We start from the raw sequence: 13,725 nt of genomic DNA, 5'->3' as shown, positions 1-13,725 counted from the left end.
GCCCACCAAGGCTGCCATCAGAAAACAGAGACACTCACCCCCTGCACACTACTTTTGGATCTGTGCTCGGTTTCTACTTGCTTTTTCTTTTTTTTTTTTTTTAATTTTTTATTTATTTATTTATGATAGTCACAGAGAGAGAGAGGCAGAGACACAGGCAGAGGGAGAAGCAGGCTCCATGCACCGGGAGCCCGATGTGGGATTCGATCCCGGGTCTCCAGGATCGCGCCCTGGGCCAAAGGCAGGCGCCAAACCACTGCGCCACCCAGGGATCCCTCTACTTACTTTTTCTACCTTTATTTTCTCTTAGCTCTAATTCCCTCACTGCTTAAAAAAAAAAAAATCTTATTATCTTGTACATAGAACACATTTTAAGTCTTTTTTGGAACAAGATGGAATAAATCTTAGTTAACAGAACCTGCTTCAAAGCAGCTCTACCTGCAGAATTCTGCTGTACCAAACCTAGAAGAGCAGCAGGCTCCTACAAGTGCTAAACACAAAGCAGCAGCAGCACACAGTGGGCCCTCAATAAATGTCCATCAGTTTGTTTATTAAATGGTGGAATCTGAAAGGCTTCAGGAACAAATGAGATGGACTGAGTAATAGCTGCTGTGAAAGAAATGTGACCAAAAAATATTACTAACAGAATAGATCAGAACCCCCACCACAAAGCCCCTCAAAAAAGCTGTAATTCCATGGTGAACACTAGAAAAGAAACATGTCTGTCAGTAGAAGTCGGGATAACTGAAACAAAAGAGCAAAGAAAGAAAGCAGTGATGTCCAGGCTATAAAGTAACATGTCAAACCAGAAATGCAGACAAAGAAGACAATCAGAGGTACAAATAGCCCACTGGGAAATGAGAAATGGTGTCACAGCCCTACAGCAGGTGACAGAAAGATAAACGGGGTGAGGCACACGATGAAGGAAATGTCAGAAAAGAAACAATACAAGAAAAGTTTCGAGAGATGAAAAAACAGCTCAGCCTAGAAATAAAGAACGCACACCGTGCCTTTCAAGGTTAGCCTGAGAGAAAGAAATCAGTATTTGCTAGTTACAATTCGGAATGATAAATGATCTGGCAAGCTGAAGGGAGATATGTTCGTTTGAAATCAGATAAGAATGACAAGAGAACTGACATCACAAATAGTGAAGACAAGATGACTCTCAGGAAGAAATGTGCCATTTGAACCACACATGAGTGCCCTAACCACATGGCAGTCCTAAGTAAGACTCACTCTGTGTAAGAAGAAAACAGACTCATTTGAAAAATGGGGGAGGATTTATGCATAATTATACTTAGAAAGAGAGAGGGAATGTCTGACTTTTTACAAAAATATGAAAGACAAAAGCTGATATAACAAGACATTGGAATTAGAATGGACTGGCTGAAGGGACGCCTGGGTTGGCTCAGTTGGTTAAGTGTCTGCCTTCAGCTCAGGCCTTGATCCCGGAGTCCTGGGATGGAGTCCTTGCTCAGCGGGGAGCCTGCTTCTCTCTCTGCCTTCCTCTCCCCCTGCTTATGTTCTCTCTTTCTCTATGACAAATAAGGAAATAAAATCTTTTAAAAATATATAGAATGGACCAGTTGAAAAAGAAAAAATAAGTGGTCTGACAAAAATTCAGCCACTCCTAAGATTTAACCTACACTTTAATAATTCCCAAATCCTGCTCTAGCAGACTTCTCTGCTGAGTTGTGGGTATGATTATCCCATTCTCACCAGCCATCCCTAGCAGTGACTCTGGGGTTCTTCTGCACCCAGCCAATAAGGTCTCCACCAATGCACAGACAAGCCTGTCCAACCATGCTTCTCCCCTTGCGTTGGTATTGGAGGTGTAGGGGTAACTCCTTCACCAGAGTACAGTCAAGATCCTTCCCAAACCCAGCAACTGCTTCTCACCCTCAGCCCAAGGGATTTCTGCCAACCCAACCTAGTCACAGCTCTGCATGACACCTGACCCTGACACTCAGCTGGAGGACTGTGTCACTTTACATACGTTTCCAAATATCTCTGGGTTTGAACCTTATTGACAGTACCTGGCCCCAGCATTAGCATGTGGATAACTAAATCAACCTCCGAGGTGCTGGGCCCTTTGCACACATGATTTCTGGATCTAAGAAGTCAGAAAGAAAGGAGAAACTGCAGAAAAAGGTAGAAACTGAGGCATCTGGGTGGCTCAGTGGTTGAGCATCTACCTTTGGCTCAGGTTGTGATCCCGGGGCCCTGGGATCAAGTCCCACATGGGGCTCCCCACAGGGAGCCTGTTTCTCCTTCTGCCTGTGTCTCTGCCTCTCTCTGTGTGTCTCTCAAGAATAAATAAAATATTAAAGAAAGAAATAAGGTAGAAACTGAGGCTTGGAGAGATGCCCTGAGGCCAGCACTTACTGGTCTAGGGAGCAGATCCATCCAGCTCCACAGCTGGTTCTGCTAACTGGGCTGTGTCTCAGGGGACGTAGAGGCATCCTGGAACCTGGACCAAGCATCTAGGGACATGGTTTCACTTGGGGCTGCACGTCCATCAGAGGTCACCCCAGGTGCTGGTCTGTGGTCCAGGGTCCTGCGGCCTTGAGGCTCCTGGTGACAAGCAGGCAGGCGCGTGCTCAGGACCACTACTGGATCCCTAGACACTGCCGCACTGTGCTGGGTAAACAGCCCACTTTCCACACCCACCCCCCAGGCCCGCCCTGCCCCACTGCCTATTTAAGCAAGAGGCCCTGACTCCACTGGCCCAGGCACCGCCAGCTTCCGGAGCTAGGAGAGCAGCCCTGCAGGCCTCGCTCACTCGGGGATGAAAGGTCCTTCTGTTTCACCATATCCTACCGGTGCGTTTTGAATGATGCTGCTGAGCTGGGTTGTAGCGGGAGCTGATTCTGCTGGCCTGGGAGTGTATTGAGATGTGTAGCGGGCCCGAGGGAGGCTCTGATTGAATTTTTCCTATTTCTAATCCCTGACTTGATGTGATCTTATTTTCAAAGAGGCAGAAAGCCCATAGTTGGTGAAAGGACAGAGGAGAGCATATTTCAAAACACAGTCTGGCTGAGAATATCAATGATCTGAGGTGTTTTTCTTTTCTTTTGAGGAAACAGAAGTCCTGTAATTTCAAGGTTGTAGAGATCCCATTTGCCCCTTGGGAGCCCCTCCCTAAATAGCCAGTTGCTGTCATTTAATTCTATTTTGAAAAAATGTGCAGAGAATTTTTTAAGAAGAGTTTGGTGAGGGAGGGAGGTTGTGTAGCTGGAGGGAGACAGTTTGGGGAAGGTCTAGACCACAAAGGGTCTCCTCGAGAAGCTTCTCACAGAGAGATGGATGAAGAGTGAGCTCCTCCCCCACTCCAGGGTAGTGGGGCCTGAGAGTCTCGGAGGCTGGGATGGCTCAGGAGAGGGCTGCCTCCTTCGTGTTCTCTTCTAGATGTTTGCCAGTCTGTGGCCTAGGGTCAGGTCAGCCCACAGAGAGTATAAGGACAGAGGTGCATGCAGGTAGGTCATCAGCCTATGGAGGGTGAAGAGACAGATGTGCCAGGTACAGGGGATGGGACCTCTCCTGGAGGCCAGAACAGCAGGCCCCATCTGGACACCCCAGGCTCTGGGTGGGGAAGGATGCCTACCAGGTGGAAACTCAGAGGAAACAAGTTAGGGTGTCCACAGGGGAGAAAGGGCCCCTAGGGGAACAGAAGACCTAGGGGCTGTGGCTTCCTTCTTGCCACTCTAATGTGGCAACATCAGGTACCCATGCTTGTGGCTGTCCAGGACCGTGGAGTGACCCCCTGCGTTACAGGGAAGGGGGCACCTGATGCTCAGACAGGTAGCAGACCCAGCCCTAGAATTCAGGTCTCCCTGGAGCTTCTCCCTATAGATTTCTAAGCAAGAGAGAGCCAGATATTTGCCAAGTGAAGAAACACTCTTGCCAGCCCTTCTGCAACATCTTTGGCTTGTGGACCGAGGGACTGGGACTTAAATTTTCAGATTCTTCTGAAACACAGTTTGAGTGATGAGCAAAATAAGTGTATATAAATGACGGGAGCTGGTCCAGGGGAGCGCTGGGGAGCAACGGTTGCCTCGGAGATGTGACGGTAGTAAAGAGAGTCTGGCAGCAGAACTGGCCTCAAAAGGTGGAGGGCCAAGCAAGGAGCAGCGCACGGAGCCCGGCGGGGCGCGGGTCTGAACTTCTGAGGCCTGAGGCCAGGAGGCCGGGCCTCCAGCGGAGGATGAGGCTGGGAAGTCGAGGGCGGACTTGGGCCTGGAAGGCGGGACTAAGGAGCCAGAGGTGCGCCTGAAGCCCGGGGGCGCGGTCCGAGAGCGGCCGGGTGGGGGCGGGGCCTGGGAGAAGGGGGCGGGGCCAGCCCCGGGCGGGGGCGGGGCCAGAGCGCGAGGCCCCGCCCACCAACCCCGCCGGGGCGCCTGTCTGGAGCTGCTGCTGTCGGGGATGCAGGGAACCGGCGGCATCGTGTCCCCAGCCTCCACTCGCACGAGTGTGCTCCCCACCGTCCCCTAAGGAGACCCGCTGAGGTGGCCGGGTGTTTGCGGAGCTCCCCCGGGCCAGCCTCCCCTCCCCTCTTTCTCCCCCAATGCGGCTTCCTCCTGCCTCCCCCACCCCGCTGTCCCTCCTCTACGGCCTGGGTTCGGCTCTCCTCCACCCCCACGTATCTCTGCGAGATTACACACAGCTCCTGGGGGAGGCTCCGATTGTTCTGGCTTCCCCCTATCAGATCCAACCGAGGCCGGGCTGGGCTCTGAGTTAGCCCCTCGCCGCCGCCACCCCGCACGTCCCCGCCTGGCCCGGCCAGCTGTCCACGTGGAGATCCCCTCCCTCCCACCGTCAGGCGGAGTCCTCCTCACCTGTCAGCCCTCGTCCCCCCAGGCCCGTGTAGGTCTGTCGCACGAACCCCCGCCCCACCCCCTCCGGCTGCACTTCGCGGGGACAGCCGCGTCCACACCCTCTCCTTGGCGACGTGGAGGGTGTGGCGCAGCCTCGGGCGCAGGTGGGGCCCCTTGGTCTTTGCACCTGGCTCACCTGCTCTGGGCTGCTGGGTAGCTGTCGGTTGAGTTCCCGGCACCTCGGTGAACCGCTCTTCTCCTTTCAGGTCCTGACTGCGGGGGCGCCCCCTCTTCAGACGAAGAGAGAGGGTCCCAGCGGCCCCTCCTCAGGTAAGACAGGGGCTTCTGGAGGGGCGAGTGCCCGTGCGGGCCGCCCCTCAGGCCGTGTTGTGTATAAAGAGGGGCTGTGTGGAATTGCCTAAGAAAAGGTTCTGCTGTTTGGTTAAAAAGTCTGGGAACACAGCTGGGGTAAGCCGTCGGGGCTGGCCCCCCTCCTACCCGGAGCTCCCCAGCCGAGTACAACGCCCGTGGAGGGGTGTGTCTCACCCACCCTAGAAGACACAAACTCCTTCAATACATGGGGAACACTTGAGGCAGCACTTCTCCAAAGTGAAGGAATACAATTTAAAGATCTTGGGAAATGTAACCAGATATCATCATTACCCACCAAACTATTTTGAAAAAAAAAAATGTTCTTTTAATTGCTTAAAACCAAGAGCTGGTAAAGATGCTATGAAACAAGCACTGTCAAACAACTGGTGGAAAGAGATTTGGGTGGGAGGTGGGGTGGAAGAGGGGGGTGCTGACACTTGTCAGGCATCAGGGGTTCCTATTATCTGCCTACTATGTCCCCAACACAGCTAGAGTCTGGTGATGGGATAAAATACTAAGTACTTGCAGGAGGACACAGGCCTCGGAGTTAGAAAACAAAACCTGCATTCTCTGAGACTGGAGGTGGAGGGGGGGCGGTGAGCAGCTCCAGGGCTGCTCTTGTCCATCACAAGAGCAGAGTCCCTGGTCTGCAGAGACAATCCATAAGGCCACCTCTGATTCTTCCTCCCTTTGCTTTGAGGAATAGAATGTGTCACCATTGCTCAGGTTCCTCTCTCAGTTCTGTTTCTAGCTTGGTACATCTCAAGATGTGGGGGGCTGGTGCCCCTTCTGGTGTGCAGACAGCAAACATGAGCAATAAATGCACAGAAACCACCAGCTGTCGAGAGAAATGACCTGTTTCAGCCAGGTCAAAGGTCCTCTCATTATCTTTGGGGCCATAGAGTAGGGGATTGGCTGGGGCTTAGTAAGAGGTGGGCACTGTGACTTTCAAACCCCGAGCCCCCTGCTGGGGCCTACATCCCAGCACACAGAGGAGGGCTCAGGAGGGAACAGCCCCAGCAAAGACAGGGAGGTCTAGAAGGCTGTGGTGGAGAACCACACAGGGGCCCTGGGAATTCAGAAGTCTGAGGCAATGCAGAGCGATCGGGATGCTGCCCTTCCCTGCCAGGTGCTTGGGCATCTTCCTGGGGTCAGCAGGGGCCACTGAAAAGTTTAACAGGGGAGTGTGTGGTCTACTGTGTAGTTGAAAAGTTTAAAAAGATCCCAGTAGCTGCCATGTGGACCAGAGGAGGGGAGGCCAGCTGCCAGGAGACAGGTGGTGGCTGTGCAGCGTCTCAGTGGGACAGGGCGGGGCCTGATCTGGCCATAACCGTGGGAACCGATAGGAGGGGTAAGGGAGGCAGAACTGGTGCTGATGGGAAGAAGCAGGGCATGGAGGATGTCCAGAGCTTCAGGGACTACTCAGGGGACAGAGCTGGTGGGGCGGCAGTGGATGAAGAAGTCAGCTATCAGGAGAGACACCTGGGAACAGGTGACCCTGAGGGATCAGGCATGAGAGGAGAGAAGGGGCACGGGCGCCTGGGGGGCTCAGCGGTTGAGCGTCTGCCTCCCGCTCAGGGCGTGATCCCAGAGTCCTGGGATCGAGTTCCGCATCAGGCTCCCTACATGGAGCCTGCTTCTCCTTCTGCCTGTGTCTCTGCCTCTCTCTCTCTCTCTCTCTCTCTCTCTCATGAATAAGTAAATAAAATCTTTAAAGAAAAAAAAAAGGAGAGAAGGGGCAGAGGAAGGTCTAGCTCCTCAGGGTGGGCAGGGGAGGACCGGACAGCAACGGGTTCGGAGAAGCAGCCCCAGGGCCAGGAAGGGAAGAGAGATGGTGGCCCAAGGAGCAAGGGCAGAGAGCCAAAGGATAGATGAGGATCATGCAGTTTAAGCCTCCTGTTGGGCTTATTTTTAAAAGTCAATCAGGTTGAAACTGCATAGACTGTTTTCTCATTGGTGCTGACCTCTGTTCTGGCTATTTTCTTTCCACAACTCTCCCAGAAAGCCTCGTGAGACACCCTGTCCACCTTCTGTCTAGCGGTGAGGGGAGTGCAGGAAGCCTCAAAGGGGTGGGGGGAGCGCTGCTAGGACCCTCAACCAGCCAGGGGGTCGCTCAGGCCTCCCAGAGTGCAGGACACAGGCCCGGCCAGTGAGGCAAGGCTCCCCCTGCCCCGAGCCCAAGGATTATCGAGGCCAGCCTGATCTGTGTGCTGTAGGGAAAAGCTACTCAGACGTTCTAAGCATTTAAGTTAAACAAGCCCAACTCAAGACCAACTGTCAATGAATGTGCTGGATCCTCCTTTCAGGCCCATTTTCCACAGCTGCTCCTGCCGGGTGGCTCCTCACCCACCTCCTGGGACCTGGTGGGTCGTTTTGGTCATGGCGTGGCCGAGCGGCAAGACCTCTTGAGTGGCTCTGCCTCCCACAGGCCTGCTCTCAGCTCTCCCAGACTCTGTGCTTTATCTCCCTCCCTTGCTCGCTGCTCAGCAGCTTGCTCCACCCACCACTTACCCCCTTTCTGTCTCCATGCCCTCTAGGAGGACACCCCCACACTAAAATATACACACCTAGAAAGCAAATGTTCTGCCCCCAGAAATCCCTGGGACCTCTCTGTGAAATACCCTGAGCAGTCAGAGTGCTGCGTCTGACTCATAGGAGCCGGATGCCAGGCGCCCTCAGCCCCCGAGTCGCCCCCCTCACAGCCTGGGCATGCACCCCTCAGCCAGCACAGCCTGGCCGTGTCTGACCCCCAACCATTAATCAGAGGCTGTTGCATCCATCTCAATCTGTACAACCTCAATGGAGTCTTGACACTCCCTCCTCCTAAGCCTGTGGGCCTTGATTGGCCCCTGGAACCAACACTGATCCTTGGCAGAAGTTTCCAGTGGACCTACTTCCCCATGTGTGTGGACTTACTCTGCTACTTATATCACTAGCAGTGGCCTCTTCTCTGAGCAGAAATGGTTTCCAGTAAAAAAACTTTTTTTTAAGATTTTATTTATTTGAGAGAGTATGAGCAGGGGAGAGGGGTAAAGGGAGAAGCAGACTCCTTGCTGAGCAGGGAGCCCAATGTGGGACTCAATCCCAGGACCTCAGGATGATGACCTGAGCCGAAGGCAGACGTTTAACTGACTGAGCCACCCAGGCACCCAGTTTCCACTAGAAATTAAAAGATTCAGGCTTAGCTCCCCTGATGCCTCATGGTCCTAAGCAGGAATCAACTGTTCAGAACATACACTGAGGGGATGGGAAGGAGTGAGTCCCCAACTTGGTCTGGATTTGGGGCAGAGGAACATCATTATTGCCATTTAAAATGGAGATCTTTCTTGAAAAGAGTCAGGTCTGGAGGGTCAATCTAGCTATGTACCTAAGAAACTGAAGGCTAAAAAAAAAAAAAAAGAAAGAAAGAAACTGAAGGCTGTTGATCAGTAAGACTTGTTTTTGGTAAATGGATTAAAGAAATCAGAAGCCTGGGGTCCCTGGGTGGCATAGTCGGGTAAGCATCTGTCTCTTGGTTTTGGCTTGGATCCTGAGATCGAGCCCCACATTGAGTTCCACTCTCGGCTCGGAGTCTGCTTGGGATTGTCTCTCCCTCCATCTCCCTCTGCCCCTCCCACTCATGCACACTCCCTTTCTTTCAAATAACTAACTAACTAACAACTAACTAACTAAATATAAATCTTAATAAGAAAGGAGGAAGGGGGTGCCTCAGTGGCTCAGTGGCTGAGAGTCGGCCTTTGGCTCAGTTTGTGATCCCAGGGTCCTAGGATTGAGTCCCCCCATCGGGCTTCCTGTGGGGAGCGGGCTTCTCCCCCTGCCAGTGTCTCTGCCTCTCTCCGTGTCTCTCATGAAAAAGAAAGAAAGAGGGACGCCCTGGTGGCTCAGCGGTTTAGCGCCACCTTCAGCCCAGGGCGTGATCCTGGAGACCTGGGATCCGGTCCCACGTTGGGTTCCCTGCATGGAGCCTGCTTCTCCCTCTGCCCGTGTCTCTGCCTCTCTCCCCCCCACCCCCATGAATAAATAAATAACATCTTTAAAAAAAAGAAAAGAAAAAGAAGAAAGAAAGAAAGAAAGAAAGAAAGAAAGAAAGAAAGAAAGAAAGAAAGAAAGGAAGGAAGGAAGGAAGGAAAAAGAAAGAAAGAAATCAGAAGCCTTCCTCTAGGGCAGCCCTGGTGGCTCAGTGGTTTGGCACAGCCTACAGCCCAGGGTGTGATTCTGGAGACCCAGGATCAAGTCCCATGTCGGGCTCCCTGCATGGAAGCTGCTTCTCCCTGCCTGTGTCTCTGCCTCTCTCTCTCTCTCTCTCTCTCTCATCTCTCATGAATAAATAAAATCTTAAAAAAAAAGAAGCCACCCAGCTGCCCATAATCAAAGTTTTTTGTCTTGCTCCTACGACATGTGGATTAGTGGGGGCCCTGCCCCATGTGTCCTCACCTTGGGATGCAGGCTGCTGGAGCACCCACCATCATGAACACTACAGGTAGATGTGGCAAAAGGAGAGAACTCTGGAAGGTCTCACACCTGCTGTTAAGTACTCTGGCCCAGCAGTGACATAGATCACTTGCAGTCACAGCTAGTTGGTCAGACAGAGCTGGTCACATGATTCCACCCAACCACAAGAGGACCTGGAAGAGCAATCCTGCCTCATGCCTGGAGAGCAGGATCCAGCCCTTGGGGGCCCAGAGGAAGGGAAGCAAGAGTCCTATCCTAGACTGGGAGGCAGAGGTAGAGACGAAAAGGGAAACATCTACCCAGATGTTCACAAAGATCAAGCGTGCTTATCTTTTAAGTAGTCATTCTTGGATGGAGACGTGTCCCTGGCTATACTAGCATGTCTACATCAGCAATCCATATCCAGAGCCAAGGGTTCTCATTTCCCTTTTCAGAAGTGCAGGCTTCAACAGGCAAGAACAGGTGTAGGGACAGCTACCACTACCAGAGGGGCTGGAGCTAGTGGGAACCCAGACCTGCAGAAGACCCTTGGAAGGCAAGTTTGGTGGCAGCAACTAGAGGGAACCCCTGGGGATCCACTAGCCTTTGCTGTGGACAAATGACTGATTCAGTCTGAGGCAAATGAAGCTCAACATCTCACTCTTGGGGGAAGCAGGCTCCGGCTGCCCCCAGTCCCTCCCAGTTATACATTCTGGAGCAGGCTCTGAAATCCCACAGGCAGGTCGGAGCCCTCTTGAAGCAGGCAGTCCTTGGTTTAGCCTGAGTGGGGTTTCCTCTCTTAGGGGGAGGGAGTTCTTGCTGGTGCTGTCAGAGCCAAGGGCTCCAGTGGTACTGCGTGCGAGGAAGGACTGGAGCATAGCCTCTGAGAGGGCCCGGGACAGGGGCCTGAGCGCTGGCTGGTGAATGAGACCCAACCTCTGCCCAGGAAGCCCCGCCCTTGGGCCCAGCTGCCCAGGGCTGCAGAGAGGCCTGGTGAGATGCTGACGCCTCATTTTATTTACTCATTCACACCGATTTGCTTTTTAATCTCTGCATAAATTCTCCTCTAGGACTTGGGTTTGTTAAATGTTCTTTGCACAGAAAACTTTAGGCTGAATGTGAAATGATTCCCTTCAGAAGAATTTTAGCAAGTCTGTTCTGTTTTAGGAAGGTTTGTTGTCTTCCTCTGTGTTCTTTGGTGCCTTGAAATGCCTACACACCGCTCAGTCGGCCAATCCATTCCAGGAGGAAATGCTGTACTTGAAATGCAGCTGAATGCTGGGTCTGCAGAAATCCTACCATTTGTGTGGACTTGTATTTAAAGTTCTACTCCCACAGAAAGTATGTTGTCATTTCTTCTTAAGCAAAGGATGTTCCAAGCCTTGTTCAGCTCATGAACCATTAACATCAGCAGGGAAGCAGGGACTTTGCGGGGACAGCAGCCCCAGTAGCAGAGCCCGAGAAGAGTGAGATCCCTCCTGGCCTCCATGCCCGGGGAGGGCCTCTCCTCGGGGTGGAGGTGGGGCTGGCCAGCTGAAAGCGTGTGCATGCTGGCACTCAACCAGGCACGCAGTGGGCACCAGAGAGCTCCACAGAGCTGAGGCAGGCGACGTGACCTGCTGGGGAGTTCCAGGACCCCCTGCTCCTGTCCGTGTGTGAGGACCAGCTCAGGCACAGACCTCAGCACTGGGCAGGTTCAGACGACTGGGGGCAGGAAGCCCGTGCTGTTCTAGATGTTCAGTGGTTGGCATGTGGCCTCCTGACCTGGACCTCACTTAAGGATGTTTTAAAGCCTCCCCTTTGGTAGTTACGACTTCCTGCTCCAGTCCTTTCCTGGAGCTGCCCTGTCAGTGCCCATATGGATGAGAGCCTAGAATGATGTTAGTGACGTTAGACCCGATTTTCATCAAGGAGGAAGCCCTGCCCCCAGGCTCCCCCTACCCTGGGCTCAGCCTCCATCAGGGCACAGGACTGCCAAGGAGCCCTGTGGGATTCAGCTTCCAGCAGACCTAGGCAAACATAGGCTGAAGGCAGGTTCTTGAGTGTAATACAGGGGTATGTGGGAATGAGAGAAGATGCCACTCAGGACAGCTCAGGTGGGGATTTAGGTGCCAGCCACCATCCAGCCTTCTCCTCAATGGCCCCCTTTGTGGTCACCAATGGATGATTCTGGAATGGCAGACAGGAAAGGGTAGGGTGGCCAGATCCCCAAACAGCCCCATCCTATGATGGAGCCCATGGCCTCAGGGCAACTGCCCCATATCACTGCAACATGAGGTCTTAAGCCCAGGAGTACTGCTGTTTTATTTTATTTATTTATTTATTTATTTATTTATTTATTTATTTATTTATTTATTTATTTATTTATTTATTTATTTATTTTTAGTACTGCTGTTTTAAATATTAAATTGATTCAAGCACTCCTGGCACATATACCTCCAATGTGGCTTGAGATTTGCTTTCCAGTCATGCAAGAATCAGCTTCATCTGGGCTTTCTGAGTTCTGACATGGAAATGCCGAGGCTGGCTGATTGAAGGAGTGCCACAGAGCTGCTTGCAGCCTGTTCCTATTCTCAGAAACCACATGATGCATTAATAGCTCCCATAGAAAGTATCTTTTTGAAAATTTTATGGCCCCTTTGCCTGCATCTGGTTTCTGCAGAAGCCTGTGACTTGGGCTTGCATAAGCAGCCCCCAACAGACAGTCCTGCCAGGAGACGGAGCCCCCTGCCTCCCCTGCACCATCCTTTCCCCTTGTTTGGGAGAGCAGGGCACCCTCTTTGTCCAGCAACCACTCACACAAGGAGGAAACTTTGAGGACTCCAGGTCCATCCTGAGGGCCTCTGCAGCAAGGGAATTAACAATAGCAACAGTAACAAAAATATTACTAGCGATGTGGCAGGTGCTGCTCTAAGTGTTGTTCATACCCTGAGATAGCGTATATGCATGAGACACAGACATGTATGCAGAACAGATGAGCAAACTACAGCTCAGAGTCAGTGAAACAACTTGCCCAATATCCAGCAGGAGGACCTGAACCTGGCACATCTGACACCAACTCTGTGCTTGTAACACCTGCACTGCTATCTCCTGAGGGATGCTCAAGCCATATAGGCACGGACTCCTGCCATCAGGTCTCACAGGGCCTTCAGGGACTCAGGAGAAAGGCCCCCCTTTGTCCAGTGTACAGGCCGGGATGGGGGAGTTTGCCCAGGAGACAAACTGATGAGTCCTGAGTTTCAGAAAGATTGGGCCACTGGTATATATTCGGTGGAATCCCTTTGGTGGCAAGTGACAGAAATGCAACTTTGACTAGAGCAAAGAAAAGAGTAATGTGCAAACTCACTGATTAGAAACTCTTAGGGTTGTTGTCTTCAGGCACAGGAGAACTGGAGCTCAAGTGCCCCCAGGACTCTTTCCTTCCAGCCCCAAGGTCTGTTTTCCTCTGAATTAGATTCACTCTCAGGGAAGACTCCAGAAGCTTCAGGCTCTTAATGCTTCCATCTCAGAGAAAATGCAGGCCTCTTTCCTGTGGGGTTCAGTAACAACACCAGTGAAAGTTTAGGTGATATGACCATTCTACCTTGGGGCCGGGGGGCGGTGGTGCCAGTGGACCTAGTGTGGCTCACTGCCCTCTCCTTGGGATGGAGTGGGGCAGACAAAAGTGGGTCTGCCACCGCCAGAGGGGTGGAGCAGGCTAGGACTTGGGCCTGTGCTGGTGCCAGAGACTCTATCAGGCACTGCTGGGCTGCTGGTGGGGGCCTGACGTGCAAATAGACACGGGCCCGATTAGAGGGACAGCTGGTGGGTGTGCAGGGCAGGGAGGGTATGGATGGGATGGAGAAGTTGGGGAGGGCTTCAGAGACAAGGGAACAGATGCTTTGGATCTAGAAGGGTCAGTGGGCATTTACCTGGCATGCCTAGGTCATTGGGAGCTGCTGCTACAGCACACATGTTCATGCCAGACCCCAGACTCCATTCCTGTGACTTTCAAGGATTAGAAAGGCATCCTCTTCAGTCTTTCTGTCCTCCCAGTGACCAGTTGACTTCCAAGTTTCAGCAGCTCAGAGCTCCTGTTGCTATGCCAACCCCCAGGCGGCAGGCATCC

The 13,725-nt window shown here is 52.5% G+C and overlaps 1 protein-coding gene across 1 annotated transcript in view; it reads left to right on the top strand.

Annotated features, from left to right (window-relative positions):
• SMPD3 (sphingomyelin phosphodiesterase 3) overlaps positions 1–13,725 on the top strand; it is an 82,665-nt gene that overhangs the window by 48,512 nt on the left and 20,428 nt on the right. Inside the window, exon 2 of the mRNA XM_055304993.1 lies at positions 5,081–5,144. The gene's annotated coding sequence lies outside the window, so the exon portion shown is untranslated. The remainder of the gene's footprint in view (positions 1–5,080; positions 5,145–13,725) is intronic.

This window comes from Nyctereutes procyonoides, unplaced genomic scaffold, assembly GCF_905146905.1.
Source record: "Nyctereutes procyonoides isolate TBG_1078 unplaced genomic scaffold, NYPRO_anot_genome, whole genome shotgun sequence".
Lineage (NCBI taxonomy): Eukaryota > Metazoa > Chordata > Mammalia > Carnivora > Canidae > Nyctereutes > Nyctereutes procyonoides.
This window is presented reverse-complemented; position numbering and strand designations above follow the sequence as displayed.